The sequence below is a fragment of the Ptychodera flava genome, chromosome 15, assembly GCF_041260155.1.
Source record: "Ptychodera flava strain L36383 chromosome 15, AS_Pfla_20210202, whole genome shotgun sequence".
NCBI lineage: Eukaryota > Metazoa > Hemichordata > Enteropneusta > Ptychoderidae > Ptychodera > Ptychodera flava.
Genome location: NC_091942.1, coordinates 22,404,166 through 22,422,537, shown reverse-complemented (window position 1 = coordinate 22,422,537; position 18,372 = coordinate 22,404,166). Strand labels below are relative to the sequence as shown.

Sequence of the window (18,372 nt, the reverse complement as noted above, 5' to 3'; positions counted from 1 at the left end):
CAGGTGGCGCGGAATGCCAAGACTCACTCTCTGGCGCGCGTCATCGACTGCTAGCAGACTTTCACCGCGTTTTCGATTAGGCCACCGAGAGCACGCCTGTCACTTCGCATCTCGCGCGCTCGGCTGACTTTACGTCCGCTGAATGGGAAAACTCTTCCACTCGTTTTTTATTAATCTGCAGAAAACGCCTCAAATTGATTGTTCTGACGGAGGAGCGCATTTTCAGATTGGCAAACTGACAAGTGAGTGGCGGCTTGATTTCCGATCGCTTTACACCGGCCCATGCCGGAGTATTCCTCCGAGATGTGGACTAGTCAACGAAACTAAATCGATCCGCAAACTGACGACCGAGAGCTTATTAAAGATTAATCGCGCATTATTTAATATTACATCAGCGCCATCAATCTTTCATACTTCTTGATCACGTCGTCTGCGCGAGGAAGTGGCGGCCCGCCTCGTGCAGCTTCATTCAATTTCATCTCGTGAAAAATGAAACGCCTCGGAGGAACCGTACCCGGTAAGTTGGCGGTGTTTCGTAGTCTGTTATTAACTTAGCTCCAAGTCATAGACGAGTACGCTTCATGTCCCAACATTAATTCTAACATCACTGATGGGGCCACAGATTCTGTTACAGCCTAATGTCGTTATCGGAGGGAATTCGATAAACCATGGCAACTCTGCGCACACTAACAAAGTACCCTCCCCCCGCAATCCTATCCTTTTTACGCGCGTTATTATTTAGAGGAAGAGTTAGGCTGCATTCACAAACACCTCTGGAGGGAGGGGCGGAGAATCAAAGGGGCGGACTTGAAAATATCAAGACTACGTTGGGGGCACTTGAAAGGATTTGGGCACTTAAAGGGGAGACTCGGAACAAAACTGTCTCTGATTGGTATGCAATAGGTTTTGGGTTGTCAATTCAAGCTTTAACGTTTTCGGCAAGCTTTTTGGTGGTTTTGATTTGTGAATCCACTTCAGTTTCTTGTTCTACTCCCTGAAGAGTGATGAAAAGTCCAGCACAGCCACATGTGTACAGTCAGCGCGGTTATTGTTTAAAACTGAATTCAAGTCCGGACTAGAATTCATTTGTCAGCAATAACAATGATTATGGTCTTTACACTTGCATATACAGAGTATTTGCCAAACAGAATGCTGTTATTCTAGCATGCTGTGGGAGTAGAACAAGAAACTGCAGTCGATACACAGATCAAAACATACTTGATTGGCCAAAAGGTACGCCTAATGTCCCTTTTGTACAAATATGTTACTTGTGTCCAGTCTTCCTGACAGGTGAGGGAAGTCATCCTGTTTCAAAACCTTTCTGATGTGATCGCAAAAGGGATAATATCTATAATGTTTACCTTCATTTACACTTTGGCTAGAAATTGTACAGAGAGCACTATTACTGTTTCTCTAGAAACTTATCATAGCCTAAAAGTCAATATTTAACACTTAAATATATACATATATACTTACATATTACAGATATAGCAAGTTTTGTCGGGGAAAAAATCTAATAATTTACATGTAGATTACCATGAGAAGTGAAATAATAATTTTGGGTGAAATTCCAATATCATATTTGTTCTCCACATGTAAACTTTCAAACACCCTATTTAATTCAAGTACAATCGCCTTAATTGTTAAACACATAAAAGCACAGATTTAGTAATTTTAGTATTGTAAAAAATATTCATAGTTTTCTCATCGACTCCAATGTACAGTGAATAAACTTTTCGGTGACATTCCACGATCAAATTTCTCGTACACATATGCACTTGTAACCACCCTATTCTAACAAGAACAGTTATGTCAATTATCAAGCGTCAATATATGCACAAATATTGCAAGTTTTATATTGGGAAAGATATTCATAGTTTTCTCGTAGACTTCCATGTGTAGTGGATCAACATTTTCGGCGAAATTCAAAAATCAAATTTCTTGTACACACATGCACTATCGGCCCTATTCTAATCAATTGCATCTACATCAATTATCCAACTTATATAAATGCACGGATATTACTAGTTTTATATTGAAAAAAAAGTTCATAATTTTCTCATAGACTACCTGTATAGGGATTCTCATTGATGAAATCCAAAATCAAATTTCTGTACACACAAGCATTTTTTACCGGCCACTTCAAGCAAAGTACATTTACATGAATTATCAAACACATATAAATGTAGAGATATATATTTTTCTAAATGGGAAAATGTAATAGTTTGCCATAGACTCCTATATGTATTATAATTTTATATTTTAGACGAAGCGCTATAGCGGCCACATTTTGCCTTCCCTTGAGAGTAGGGACTTCAAATCTATGGCAAGTCAGAAGGGGCGACTTGAACATTGTGAGTTTGTTATGGGGGTATTTCAAAAAAACCTGCGAACTTTTTAGAATCTCCCCTCCCCCGGAAGGTGTTTGTGAATGTAGCCTTATGATGGAAAAAGCAATGCTCCGACATTGGGCGGGTCTGGCGCTCTTTCCCGCTTCATTGACGTTGAGTTTACTTCAGTACAGGGCCTTAGTCCATCGTTCAGAGTACTAGTATTTACAAAAGTAATAATTGTAAGTGATAGTCAGTGAACTAATATAAGCTGAGCATAATCATAGATAAAGTACAGAGACAAATAGAGAAAATAAAATATTGCGTTTAAAAAGAGAATATTACGGTGGCATTAGAAAATATTCTAATATAATGAAATCACAGGAACACTATCATCTTGACCTTTAAAAGCTTCCCATAAATACATAGAATTGCAAATTATCTATGCGTTTTAAGATGATAAAATTCTAGTTAACTTATCATTTGATGGATTTAATCTCAGCGACCTGGGTATGTACTCTTCTCTAATATCTCACTAATATGGACAGATAAATACATAATGGAATTCATTTTCGAGAGCTCGGATATCTTTTACATTATTACAATAAATACATAACCTTCCCCGATCTGGAATCTTTGAATGCCGTCCTGCTTCAACATTGAGTTTATGGCTATAGATTCGTCTACTGTAAGGCATTGACTGGCAAGCAAGCCAACCATCTGGGCCCTAGCCAGGTAATTGTAGAACAACGCACACAGACATATTTTGCAAATCATCAGAAGAAGTATATAAGACGTCATTTAGGGAAGAGTGTTTTACGTAAGCCCCATGAAGTCATACATATATATATATATATATATATATATATATATATATATATATATATATATATATAAAACCATTTTACATATATATATATAAACAAACAAATTACTTCAAGTAAAAGGTAATGGGTAATGGAATATATTACTTAAGTTTGCTAGAATCTGTGTCTCTGATCATGATTATGTGTAAAATATACGCATTTCGATTATGTTTAGTGTCACAAAAGAAACAGGATGTGCTTAATCTTTTTTGGAATCTTTTTGGAACATCTGACTAAACATTTAGAACATCTTGTTAATTTACCATTTATCGTATAAACTGAGTTGGTTTCAAAGTGTCGTCATCAAAATAAAATATTATTTATCGAATTTCAACACCACCTAAAACTACAGTACAATGTATGTCCAAACCCCGTAAAAGGCCAACACCCTAAGGGTAAAAGTAGTCTGATGATTGCAAGATTTATGAAACTTAAGCAACAGATATAATTACTTCGTACTTGAATATATATATATATATATATATATATATATATATATATATATATATATATATATATATATATATATATATATATATATATATATATACACTTACGAATGTTTGGCGGACCGAATAACACTTGGCCCATACTAATCTAAAATCGACATAATCCTAGGGAGTCTGCCTGTTTCAGAAAGCCAATTGAGGTCCCATAAGAAGACCTTGTCATTTTCAGAAGGACGATTGAGCCCACTTTACTTCAGGTTCTCAGTTACGTTGTTTGTCGATTATCCTGCGTGTGTATGGTTTTTTTTTGCTTTTTTTTGCAATCGGACTTAATATAGAAACTTTTTATTTTGTAGGCTCAATGATTTTGATAACCATTGGACCGCTTAGTTGTTTTGGAATTATGTTAATTAGATGGTTAAGTACTACAAAGCGATTTTAACTTCAGACCATGCAGCTGCGGTAAAACAGTAATATACACGTCCTCAAACGAGTCCCTCAACATGTATACACGTGAATTGTGTCTCTTGAACTACCCTATTTGAACATTGGTTACATGCTTTGCTATATCAGAGTTGTCATTATATGCTTAACTTCTGCTATCACGGCCAAATACACGATACAAGTTCTACTGTATTCCTACTGTTGACATTGGTCGTCCAATGCACTGATTTTTTAAACGACACTTGCTTTGTTCCCGAAGTATGTAAAATCTGTGCTCCTCCTCGGGGACTGAAAATTCAGAGAAAACTACTTTTAAACGCTTGAAGTGCAAGTGCTGATGTAATATACAAGCAAAAATCCAATTATATTATATCATGCTACCATGCGCCATTCTGATTGGACGAGAGCTCATTCCACCGATGCTAAAATGCTGTTTTAGCACTGCTAGCAGTGCTAAAACGGGCCCCTAAACCAGCATTTCGACAACTGCTCGGTTGGGGAATTGGGCATTTGAACGTACCTATCTAAACCATAGACCCTCGAGAAAGACTGAACCACTTTGTTTCAAGACCGAAGACCGAATTTTGATACAAAGATAAAGTGTGGGTCTTTAACTCACCTTTTGGTGTAAATAAGTTGGGATCGATGATGAAAGACATCTCTGAAGCAGCATATCTGGGGTATGATGCACACAAATATTAGGGCGACAGCGCACCGTGCACTTTGCGGGAGTCGAGACGCGATATATCCTAGTACCGCTCTTTAAAATGAAGATAGTATTCGTTCATACACAAATAAATTGACACTTCCTCACAGTAACGGTATGTCAGATATTATTTTACCAAAGTTTGGGCTATAACAGTTTGGGATGTCCTAACAACGTAGACCAAGAAGTTCAAAATAACAATGGGATGACTCCTGGCGACTGCGACGATATTTCTTGACATCAAATCCAAATGCAAGGAGCAGTGTCAGCGTCCAGCTCTCCCTGCATCGGGCAACACACGAAGAATCTGCACAACTGTTCATCACAGTTGCAGTCATAGCAAGTCTGGATTATTTTAAAACTGCTTGTTTTCTGGTACAATTAAAGTGTATGTCCCGCATAAATTCAAAGTTAATTTTGCTTAAAATGAGCCATGCTATATGATTTTGCCACCCCTACTTTATCAAATAAATGCATCACCCCAATGAAACGACGCGGTTAAATATTATTAAAATGCAATATCTTGTGCGATTTTGAAGTTAGCTGCCATTCGGGTCGTTTCGGAATTCGCGGGCATTGCCACCGGAAATGACGTAACAAATAGAATGTACGAGTGAGTGTGGTTCACCTCGGCCATAGCGAATGCTTACCGCTGTGGCTTCAACATGGTGAGAGAAGTTACGCCTTTGGTGGCTTAAGTAACTGCAGCCATTGTCAGTTTATTGCATTTTAGGATGATGTATTAGCCGAATTTGACAAAATTACAAGAAAGGGTCGGAAAAGAGGCATTCAGACAAGCGTTTTCTGCGGCGCACATTTTCGAGTGCCGTGACTTAGAATAAACACGGTTCGGAAACCAGATGTACGGTAAGATAGACTTTAATTCCTGGAGTTACTACATCGATTATGTAATCGCAATGCCGTACCAGTACGATCATTGTCACTAGAAGCTTCGCGTGTATCATCATCAACTGTGGACAAGAGCGAGAACAGCAGCAAGACTGAGACAGGTTGCCCAAAACATGTCAAGGATGCGGCCGTGTTTACATCCCCCAAGACTGATCGCCGATTCGGATGCTTTACGAAAGTGATTGTAAATAAATAAATGAATACAAGTACTAGATCTCATGCATGTGTGACTCTATAATTAGTAACGTTAGGAGATATTTAATTTTATATTCCTAAAAAGTTTACGTAGTGATTGACTGACTCTTTGCGAGACTGAACGATAGGTGGAATGTGTATAATACAGCCCCCGGGGGGGGGGGGGGGGGTAACTCCCATAGATGGCTATACGGGGAGGGTCCGCGCAAAAGGGGTCGTTTTTTTGCACTGTTTGGTATCAGAAAGGGTATACTTTTCACGAGGTGTTGGTATGAGAAAGGGTCCGGTTTTAAACACAAACTGACATTTGTTAAAAAATCATGCTGTCAACACTGGAAACCCATGTATCTACATCCCAGATCTACCATCAATATTTCCGATCTGTCGGTTTGACTGTTGGTACATGTACCCCTGGTACGCAAGGCGAGTGAGTCGTAACTGTATACGTATGGTATTGTATAGTATCAGATCAGATCTGTTGGCGGGGCAGCGTGAGTTTCTATGCGGGTCAAAGGTCAACCCCACGCTACCCCGCCAAGAGATAGCTGCGTTTCGACAACTAGGTATCAGAAAGGGTAGGTTTTTTTGCTCAAAACTGGTATCACAACAGTTTGGGTTTCCATGTTCGTGCGGAGCCCCCCGTACTATTAGCCATGGAGTTACCCCCCCCCGGGAATACAGCACGGCGCTGCCAGTAACAGTGACACAACGTGTAGCAAAGAAGTTTATACTGTTGACGAAGCAGTCGCGTTGTCGTCATCTGTTCCCTTCTGCTCGACTAAGTCTCCCCTAAAATATTTTAGCTTCTTTGAGAATTTCGCAGTCATGAAACAATGAACACTGTGCTTTATATCGCTGACACTTAATCAAGAAAAAACTGCGGAAGCGTAGCTGATCACTCCGTCACAGAAATGGCCGGCTGAGCCGCCCGGCCTCAGGTGCCAGTGTGCCCGATATTTACATCATGTCAATTTTAATTTATCTCTTCCCGAGAATTTGGCTAGACATGTCTTTACGGTCACATATTTTTAAAAGTGCCAATGTTCATGTGAGGTTTTATAACACCAAACTGAAGATTTTGCGGCGAGAATACTACCTTTGGTGTTTATGCTAACATGACCCTCAGCCTGTTCCACTTCCAGCTGTTGATAGGAAAGATGTGTGTTATATATGAACGGTGGACAATTTTCAACTTGATCTCTACTACATTTATCTACAAGCGACATGGCGTAATTCAAATTTTTATATACAGATTTTGAACGAGGCAATTTGTGTTGAGAAGTAAGAATAAGGTGGGATGGCAACTCCAGACATATTTATATTTTGTTAGCTTGCTGTTGTGTGTACGGTGGTGCACTGGTGTGTTTGACTGTGGTCACGGTGGGCTTGTCACTGACGCGACGGTCAACAAGAGTTTCGCTCTTGTTCTCGTTTAGGTTAAGGTTCCGACTGTTAAAATTTGCAGGCCTGTAAATTCTGAATAGCTTTGTCATATCTTCTGTGACGATGATATTCTCAGTTGCACTGCTTTCACTCATGAAATTATCACTATCTCCATAGTCAATGCACGAAGTCACCATCACCCATTCTATTAGTGACGTCACAGCTACTTGCGCCAAAACGGGGCGAGCTCGGCAATTTCCGGAAAATGTCGCCATGATGGAAATCGAAAAGTGCAACTTTTCCCGTGTTTCGTCGAAATAACATAATACAACCGTCTAAAAACCGCTCAAATAAGCTTCAGTTTGTGTGTAAATGTTTGTTTTATTAATACCAATTTCATTGACAACCAGAACTATAGTATATGCCCCAAGTCAAACGAAAAAGTCTCAAAATGTGGCAGGACTCACACTTTAACGTCTAAATTATCCATCAAAAATAGATCCTGTAACTTCACTGTGCCACCACTGAATGTCGCGACGGTATGCGGTACAGAATGAGACAAATCTATTTTTAGTATGCCAAAAAAGACAGGACTATTGTTCTTATGTAAATTTACGAAAAAAATTGTTACTTTTTTCTTTTGATTTGAACTCTTGACCCATTTTCTGTGTGAGTGCAGCAGGTATTTTTGACAAGTATCGTTCGTGTTGCATGCGAATAAAATGAATGTCGATATGGACGTAATGCGTATTTATCGTAGTATAGGATACCTTGTGCCTGAACGGAATCCTTATAAAATGCTCCGTCTCGGGCGCAGAATTTCCGACGTTCGATCTCTCAGACGTCCGTTTTCTGCATTTGGGGCTTAGAGTTATGAAATACCCTAGTAAGACAACAAATACCACAAGTTGATATAATATAATAGCAATAACCCCCTTCGCAGTCGGGTATACACTCGATTTTGGTACAATTCGCTCCATATAGCACTCGCCTATCGGCTCGTGCTATATGTCGCGCATTGTACCAAAATCTCGTGTATACCCTCCTGCGGCGGGGTTATTGCTTAATTGACGGGTACACTCGAATTGGGCCACGATTAGCTCCGTGTTTCACTCGCCGAGTGGCTCGTAGTTACATCGCTTTACGTGGCACAATTATGACCTAAAGGGCTATTATTTAATTTCAAAGCGTATGATCAGTCCACTGGAAGAACATTTGACGATGATTATTTTTTGTCTTTATGCAAATCAGGCAAAATCCGTGGCTGTCATCATATTTTACATGTCGATAAATTAAAAGTGATTTTTACACACACGCTGTAAATCTCGAACTATCAATACAATTTTGCAAATCAGCTTTTATGTAGCAGTAACTCCTAGGAAGGGTCACCAAAAATTGAAATTATGCATTATCCATTATATTTTTGCTCTATCTGTGATATAATTTCTGATTCTACTCTAAAAATGATGTCTGATTTATGTCTGGTCGGCGAGGCAGATATATTGTATAATTTCAAAATACAATTATTACACAGAACAATGGTAATAGAAAATTTATGACAGATTACAGCTATTGTCCCTTTAAACTAGTTAGGCTTTGAAAGAAAGATGTATCGCCAACATAATGTTTGGTGGCAAAAACTCATTTCCCCTTACCTTTGTCCGGCACGAGCTTCAATAATGGAGTTGTATCACTCCGAGGGTATTCCGCTATGGGACTACTTTAAGGGTAATTGAATAGTTCGATCAATCACACAAAAGAGTTCAGACGACACATTTTGCGAAAAATAAATCATTCATAACTTGGACTATTTACGCTGATGAGTTTTGAAACCGATGGATAGAAATCTAAAGGTGATTGTGAAGTTATCGTCTTTCTGTTTAAGTAGAATGCGCCTCGGGGACAGATATTCGGACTCTCAAACTTTTACAATACTTTTTTGGTGTATCAGTTATTGGAGGCTCATTTTGAAGCTTAAGGAGTAGATAAGATTTCCACAGGCTGATTTTTGTGATAATAGAAAAGTAAATTTTCCCCATAGAGTTAACACAGTGATGGCGGCCATTTTGAATTTCAAACGTCTGTAAATATTACTCTTGGATAATTTGTTTCTCTGGTACCAATTTGCTCTGTGAGTCATAATTTTTAAAGGGAACGGGTTACAATTTCCTTGCAGAAAGTTTGAACAAAAGTAAAGTCTATCGAATTTTTGGTGCGAACAACCTTTTGATGGACAGTAGCTGCATAGTTTTATGGTATTGACAACATTTTGTTCTAGAAAACGATGATCTTTCTTGTTCATCTCCTTAGAATGTGTCGTCAGTATAAGCCTTGTAAATATATGAATTTTTGGTGCGAACTACCTTTTGAGGGACAGTAGCTGCATAGTTTTATGGTATTGACATCATTTTGTTCTAGAAAACGATGATCTTTCTTGTTTATCACCTTAAAATGTGTCGTCAGTATAAGCCTTGTAAATATATGATACTACTTTTAACGTGCAATGTTATAATTGGCGGATGTGTTCTCATCGAGACTAACTTCATTTCTCAACAATGTCGGATATTTTACTCAGGCTGTATCGACAAATTGAACACTAGATATCCCGACATGATTTGGGGGTGTCGAACAAGAAACTGCAGTCCCGGACAGCACCAAATTGCCGCGAAAACACCAATAGCGACAGCTAACGAGGCTTGAACACGGAACATGCATCTAAGACGGACAAGAGAGATGTACCCGCTTTGAAACGCACACTCATAACAGACAGTGATCTGTGTATTGTCGGTAAACAAAATTAATTGAACGCAGAATCACCAAACATAGCAATTTTCCTGCATCGGTGAATTTTCCTGTCGTTTCTTGTGTGATTACACTTCCTTTTGATACTGCCCTTATTCTGATTCTCCTCTCCATGTAAGCCTTGAACATTATTCCGAACAATCCTGAATTTCCACGTAACAGTAGAATGAGTTCCGGGGACAGATATTCGGACTCTCAAATTTTTACAATTGTTTTCTGGTTTACCACTTGTATTGGCTCATTCTCATTTAGAGTAAGAAAAACTGTCACCGTCTTAATTTTTTCGAAAATCGAAACTTTATGTTTCCCATAGAGTTAACAAAGGATGGCGGCCATTTTGAATTTCAAATGTCGGTGAATATTAGGTAATTATTATTTCTCTGGAACAAAATTTTGTGCTGCCAAGGCGACTCCTGATTTTTATTCCTGACTTGGTCAGAGAATGGTTGAGAGTTTCATTGAAGAAAGTTTGAGCAAAAGTTTATTTCTTTACTTTCAAGGCGCATACTACCTTGAACATTATTATTCCTATCCTGAATTAACCCCTCCATCACCAGGATGTTGTTAAACCATTCTAGCTACTTTTTACGTTGTAGCTGGAGTCATAACAGAGAAAGGGGAATGTACTTATAGATACATGATGTGTGGGTTGATAAAGAAAATCTGAAAATGCTTAGTGAAATGCTAGGATCATGAATCGTTAGGTTTCTACCCTATAGCCGTATACATTTTTGAATCGCCTTTGAATGAGAGCCATTGTAGCGGTTTCGTTGTAAACCACCCCGATCTCAATCCGTATAGAAAGAGTTTTATTGATTAAAACCGTCATCGCTTTTGCTCACTGATGGACCACAGAATGTTGCAAGCACGAATAAAAAAAGGGGATGAGGAAATGGAATGTACATTAATAAGCAAGTTTCACAATCAACATGCCCTTTTCAATAAGTGTGGATGCCTCGAGAGTTCGTTAGGCCAGATGCCGCGGCGCGGCTGAGGGGTCTTGTCTCCAAGGAAACGGAAATTTTTCTATTTTGACATCCCGGAGCACCTTGGAAACCAGCCTGACATCAGCCGAGAAATCCTAATTGAGAGTGACAGGTACACCTACTCCTTTCAGATTTCAATTCCCAATTTTTAACAAATTACTGCTCGCGATCGTAGCGCGGTGCTCTGAGAGCACAGCTGGGCGATCGGTTTCAAATGACCGCAAAGGAACGTTGCCCAAATTAGCTGTTGTTGGGAAAAAAGTGAACGTATTAAATGGTTATAACTAGACACACAAAATCAAGCCAAGATATCTAATTCTACGATAATTCTTTTTTTTTACGACGCAGTTCATTCGTAACTACGCTTCGCGCTGAGCAATTCATATAGTTATCGAGGGATGTGTATATACTTGGCACTATACGCGAAAAGGAATTCGGATGAATTTGAGTTTCTAAAGGATGTCCTCAGATGCTCCCCACAGACTGCAGTTGCCAAAATACAGGCTCATCAAAATGTAAGTATGCGCATGCTCAGAGAAAAATTTCACAAACGCTCAGCGATAGACTAATGTTTCACCTTGCACTGTTTACGGATAAATATCAGTAACTTGTTGAAATCTGAATTTGCGCCTTGTTCACAGGATTGCTAGTTCATAAGGTCGGAAATAATGTTATCAACGAAAAGCTTATCTTGTTGACGGTAATTGAGATTATGGCTGGAAGATGTTTCGTGAGCACGAATGTGAAATAAAACGTAGCGTCTACTAAAGTTGTGAGAGAAAAATTACCAAAATATGGTCGTATTGAAACACAGTTACATCTAACCATGCAATAGTGCCAGTACGATCCGTTATTTAGTATACTTTTAGTATACTTTTAATATACTTTCACATATACACTCACAGTGTATAGTAATAGCCACGAATACCTTTTTGCATAAATTAATACAGTGATGAAATCAATCTGTAAATTGATAATATAATGGTTAGATGCAAGAAAACTCTATTGTTTCATCATATCACACTCTTTTGAAAATTATATGACAAATCACAAAGAAGCAAAGCTGTTGGGGGCTGTGCATATATGACATAACGTTGCTTTATTTTGTAGATTGAATGGCCCGAGTTCGGCACTTGCCATGATTACGATCGAAAACTCCGCATTTTTGTTTTGTCACTGCTTTCGACGAAATTGTCCTTCTGCGTCGATCACATTTAGCGCAACCCATCTTCTGATAAATGACTTTCAGGGGAAAAGCAACGCAAGTGGAATCAATCATATCGCTGTTTAACTCCTTGAAAGGTCTCAGTATGTTCCAGTACTTAAATTTGTCGCATTAGCGATGATAAGCCGAATATATTCGCAGCTCGATTTTTTCTTCAATTATACTGAAAAGTACCACGGGAGTAGGTTTTTTTCCCCGTTCGAGCTCTGTTCTCTGTGTAAATTTTAACAGGTGACATTGCCTAATAACCAGAAATCGGGCAACGATTTATGGTTTTTGGCTTACAAGAGATGCCACAATCTGCAATGTCGCTATAAGTCATCCCGAAGGCCGTAAAAAACCAAGGCATGGAGTACATCACTCTTATCTGACTAAGATGCACATCACTCTTTTTCAACTCGTTCGTCATGCTCGTGTCGTCTTGATAATACAGTATTCTTTATTCAGAAAAGAAAAAAAGCAACAACATCACATCGGTACTGTGAAAACCCTTCGATCTATGATAGCCATACCAAATCAGCCGGAAACTTATTGGCGTGTAAATGACTTTCAGATATGTGACTCAAAAAGGTCGGTTTGAAATGAGTGTTAGCATTCCGCTCTGTCTACTGATCTCTACTCACATACTGTAAGCATTATTGCGGCGATATCTTTGAATTTTCGCTATCTTCAGCTTTAAAAAGGTAAGGGATATATGGACTGGACCTGTTTAGGACAGACTATTAAGGCATATCAAGCGATGTTTTACAATCGTTTTAAAATGAGTCTGCCGGAGTACTTTCCCCGATTAACTTTTAGGGACGGACCATTAGATCTTGGGAGGTGGGGGTGGTCACAATCAGATTGTGAATATTTTTTTTTACAAATGGAAATTTTTGAATTTTTTTCCAAAGTGAGTCATGATGTGCTAATTTTTTTCTAAGTTAACTGTCAGATTTACATTTTTTGCGTTTTTTTTTAATTGCAAACTAGTCTGAATATTTTTTCCCTAACTTTTTGCTTTGAATTTTTTCCCTGTTTTTTTTGACCGCCCCCTCCCAAGATCTAATGGCCCATCCCTTATCCATTCTACTTTAGGGTATCCGCGCAGGTGTTTGTTCCACGCAATGTGTACTCTGCTCTTGGAAGGCAAGAGTCTGACGCCAAGAATTGTTGAGCTCTCTTTGTTTTTCTCTTTTACAGATGTACAGTTTTGTGAGTTCCCCGACTTCTTCGAGCACCGTGAAGACATATACATCGCCTTTGGTAAGGAATAGTTGGTGAACTGCAGTCTATTTTTACTGTACTAGTCATTTTTTTTCGTAGTGACCACAATTTGTTTTCAATAATAATACTCTGTGATAGTACATTCATGGAAAAAATACCAGAGGAGTTAATCAACATTCGAATCGGAAGGCTTTTTTGATGGGTTTTAGTCGCGAACTTAGAGTATAGAGGTCTTTTCTTTCGATCTCCGATGACTTTGATGTTTTTCTTCCCACATTACTGGGAGGCTATTTGGGGTCACCTCTCTACAGAGGTGTTGTGTTCTACCCCACAGACCGCCAATCGTAGATGGCGTCAAACTGCTTATTGAAGTACTTTCACCGGAGAAACAGAGGAGCGTCATCGCTCACCGATTCAATCATCGTCTGTCCTTTCAACCTTAATGCGGGAGAACTTTGGTGTTTTTTTCTTTCTTTTCAGATCATGTGAAAATGCATGCACAGAAAAGAGGCACTCCAGGGGAAAATAGCTATACGGAGTTCATGATGGGAATCCATTTCTTACTTTGTAAATATGTAGCGCTATGCTCACACAGAGTCCCGCCTTTTCGAAGGGGATGAAAGCTGCAATAACTAGCACATTCAAACGGCGGGAAAATGTAGCTTTCTCGATGCCGACTGACGTAACAGCGGTGTGCGTCGCTCCCTAATACAATGGATAGTTTATATCGACACCGGAGACACGCGGAGTTTCGAGGGTCATCAGCACTCGGTACCGGCACATTTAATAACCTATTACCGGGCACTTTTTCTTCTCTCTCGTTTCAGATGAAGCCGTTGAAATGCTTCAGACACAGGAACACCGAAGTAAACAAGCGGCTATAAATACTCGAAATTCATCCTGAACTGCTTACCGGCGGCTAATCGGCAATCTCTGACACTGCATCAACATTAACGTGTGCTGTATAACCCTAAAAAGTCCTCTTCAGCAGCTTGCATCGTGAGAGTATGGGACCATCAAAGTTGTGAAGTGGACCATTGTGACAAGCGTGAAGATTTTTATCATCGTCTTGATTGCTTCCTCGTCTCCGTGCCGATGTCTTTTGCTCCTTGCCCAACACGATTGCTGACCAACGTTAACTACTTACCGGCCTTCGCTACAATGTATCCATCAACTAAGGAGTGGACCATTAGATCTGAGAGGGGTGGTCAAAATGGGGAAGGGGGAAATCTGTGGCGAAAAGTTACCAAAAGCGGTAGGCTGGGAAAAGTGTGTAAATTTAGCAGCAAAATAATATGTTTGCCATGCAACCTCTGTAAAAATTATTTCGAGCTGGCATGCCGGCATCCTCACTCACTCACGCTCTTGTTTACTCACTCAATCACTCACTCACTCTTTTTTTCATTCATTTTGCATTTGTATGAGTTTATTTGTGTGTTTTAACTCTTCTCTTTCTTGAGGAGGAATAAAGGAACAACAACAATAACAACAAGAACAACAAGAACAACTACTATACTACTACTACTACTCACTCACTCACTCACTCACTTACTTACTTACTTACTTACTTGCTTACTTACTTACTTAATTACTTGCTTACTTACTTACTTGCTTACTTACTCACTCACTCACTCACTCACTCACTCACTCACTCACTCACTTACTTACTTACTTACTTACTTACTTACTTACTTACTTACTTACTTACTCACTCACTCACTCACTCACTTACTTACTTACTTACTTACTTACTTACTTACTTACTTACTCACTCACTCACTCACTCACTCACTCACTCACTCACTCACTCACTCACTCACTCACTCACTTACTTAATTACTTACTTACTTACTTACTTATGTGTGCTTGCTTGCTTGCTTACTCACTTACTTACTTACTAAGTTGATCATGTCACTTTATCACTTTTTTACGACAATCGTAGACATAGTTCTTCTAAGTGTAAAATCTATATACTTATTTATATATGAAATCGATTTCCTACATATTTATCTGTATCATCGGGATTTGGGGCATTAAATCAACGAGTAATTCATATTCTCTGGTCGTATCGGAAAATGGCGTAATTGTGATAAAAATATTTAAAAAAAATCATCGCTGTCTCCATTTTGCGGTAGGCACGGTGCTGAAGAAGACAACCGGCGTCAGTGACGACGAAAATGACGATGGCGCCTGTGGTACCGATGGTGCGATAGTGGTCATGACAAGGCATGTTATTTTCAAGGGACACTGTAACATATAAGAGAGAAACTTGTTTAAAGGGACAAATATGTGACTTTTGATATTTTTTCATCATGTTGCTCGATAGAGCAAGTCTAGTTTTACGGCTTTATATCGTCCTCCGAAAGTATGGCGCAATACAAGGTATAATTCTATTGTGGACAGTTGAATTCCATTCCAGACTAAAATTCAGTTGTTGACAATTAACAGGCACTAACATAGATACAAGCTTTGACGACAAACTAAAGAATGGACATTTCAATATGGTATAGAGGTAGAACAAGAAGATGTATTTTATAACAGAAATATCATACTTGAAAATGCATTAAAAGTTTCTTCTAATGAAGCTTCAAAACAATGTCTTGAATATCTGTAGCCCTTGATAGAGAAGTGTTTTGTTTACACGCTTAAATATTTCTGCTGAACCAGAGCTTGATCACGGTGTAGACAAAGTAAAACGAAATCTCGAAGCAGTGGGTAGAATGCGCCTTGGGGCTGGATTCAGAAAGACACACTTTACTAGTTTGCGGCATGACGTGTTGAATTCTGTAAACCTCACAGTGTGGAGAAAATGTCTCCTCTTTGGGGAAAATAGCAAATGTAATTTTCTCCCCCTAGTTCCCACAGTGTACAGCGGCCATTTTGAATTCAAACATTTGATAAATTTTAGCTGTTTTACTTATTTCAAACTTTACACAGTGATTCTTGATTTTTAGCTTCCATTTGCCATATACTAATATGGCAAAAGAAGCTGTAGTGTTGTAGCTGTACAGTATCCGTCGTCTGTCGGTCTGTCAATATGTGTCTGTCTGTCTGTCTGTCTGTCTGTCTGTCTGTCTGTCCTTCTACTAAGTTTCTCAAAAAATGTGACACTTATAAGTTTTAAATTTTCTGTGTCAATGTATTTTGGTCAGGGATGATTTTTTAAAGATTTGATATCATGGCTTCAAAAATATGCAAACACGTTCAATAATTAAAGAAATGCAAAATACGTTTCAAATGCAAAACTAAGGAACTAAGAATTTTGAAATTGCGCAAAATAGTCCCAGTTGGTCTATAGATCAAGGCTTGTTCAAGAAACATTGATCATTTGATAATTATGCGAATGAGTAAAGGTAAATAGTAGTCGTGTAAACTCAAACTCAGAAAGTACTCGCTCTTAGAATGCACCTTGAATTTTTGTGAAACTTGCATAAACTTTCTGTTTTGACGTAGATTTTATTTTGTTCCAACGAAGTTGATCACGTGGCTAATATGCAAATAACCAAAATATTGTATTTGAGAATAAAAAGAAATCCAAGCGCGGGAACTACTTTCGTGATGACTGTAACATTCACTCTATAGGTACGGTACTGCTACCAAATCACATAAAAGTTCTTTCCAATCAAAGTACTACAATCAAAGCATCTCCTTCTGCTACCTGTTTAGGTTTAAGACTTGACCAAGAACTCAGCTGGTCCAACCATGTTGCCTACCTCCGTCGAGCATGTGGCTATCGTCTGACGAAATTGGCCCGTGTCAGACGATGTATTCCTGAAAAGGTTCGCAAAAATGTTATCTCAGCTACAGTTTTTCTCCCTTTTAGACTACTGTGACACTGTCTTTTCCAACTGTAATATTACTCTCAAAAGCAATCTACAACGCATAATTAATTTTGCAGTTCGCATTCAGTGTGGACTCAAAAAGTCAGACCATGTTACATCTTACAGAAATTCACTCAACTGGCCAACTATCCAGGAAAGACACGACCAACACTTAAAAAATCTAGTTCACAAATGTATCAACAAAAAAGTTCCTGTCTACTTGTCTGACCTTCTCACAAAAAATTCAACAATTCACCAGTATAACACCAGAAGTAAATATCATGTTTCTAAAGCCCACAGTCGCTCATTCAAATATCGTTCATCCATCATTGCCAATACTATAATTTAAACTACTTTTTTGTGCCTGTCTATTCTTTTCAGAGCCAATTCTTGGCCGATTTGTATGTCAACTTCCTGCTTGTTTTAATTAATTACACGGTGCTCACTAACTTTTTATGCTTATCTTTTGATGTGTATTTTTTAACTTTTAACTACTGGTTTTTATTGAGTTATTTATTTATTTATTTATTTTTATTCTGTATATGTCCATGTATTTTATTCAATGCATGAAAATCCATTTATGGATGCATTGACTTGAAGTAATAAAATTACAAAATTACAAAATTACTGCTAACAACATTTAAATGCAATGTTTGGCCGAAGTTGGGAGAATGACTGATATGCAAATGAGCAATGTTTAAAAATTACAAACTCAAAAACAACTGGCTCTAGGGTTTTGAAATTTGGTAGATAAATTCTCATTTTGATACACATTCAAATGTGCGCAAAGCAAGTTTACTTGCTAATATGCAAATGAGCAAAATTCATATTCAAAAATGGCCAAGAATTTTCCCGCTTAATATGTCCATTTCCATGACTTTAATAGTTAGTATTGATGTTCTAAGTGGCATTGAGATGTGTACGTTAGATAAATGAATGATACTTAAGTGATTAAATAAGTGTGAAATGTGAACTAATTTGAAATTTAGTGGAAATATTCCTGTTTCGATACAAATTTTGAGATAATTCAAAATGATTTGATTACTGATA

At 38.4% G+C, this 18,372-nt stretch overlaps 1 long non-coding RNA gene across 1 annotated transcript; it reads left to right on the top strand.

Moving 5' to 3' along the window:
- Positions 1-224: 224 nt before the first annotated feature.
- On the top strand, positions 225-17,942 carry LOC139151558 (uncharacterized). Its single transcript, XR_011556458.1, has 4 exons — positions 225-517; positions 11,419-11,585; positions 13,478-13,540; positions 14,329-17,942. It is a non-coding gene; the product is annotated as an uncharacterized lncRNA (long non-coding RNA).
- The last annotated feature ends 430 nt before the right edge of the window (positions 17,943-18,372 follow it).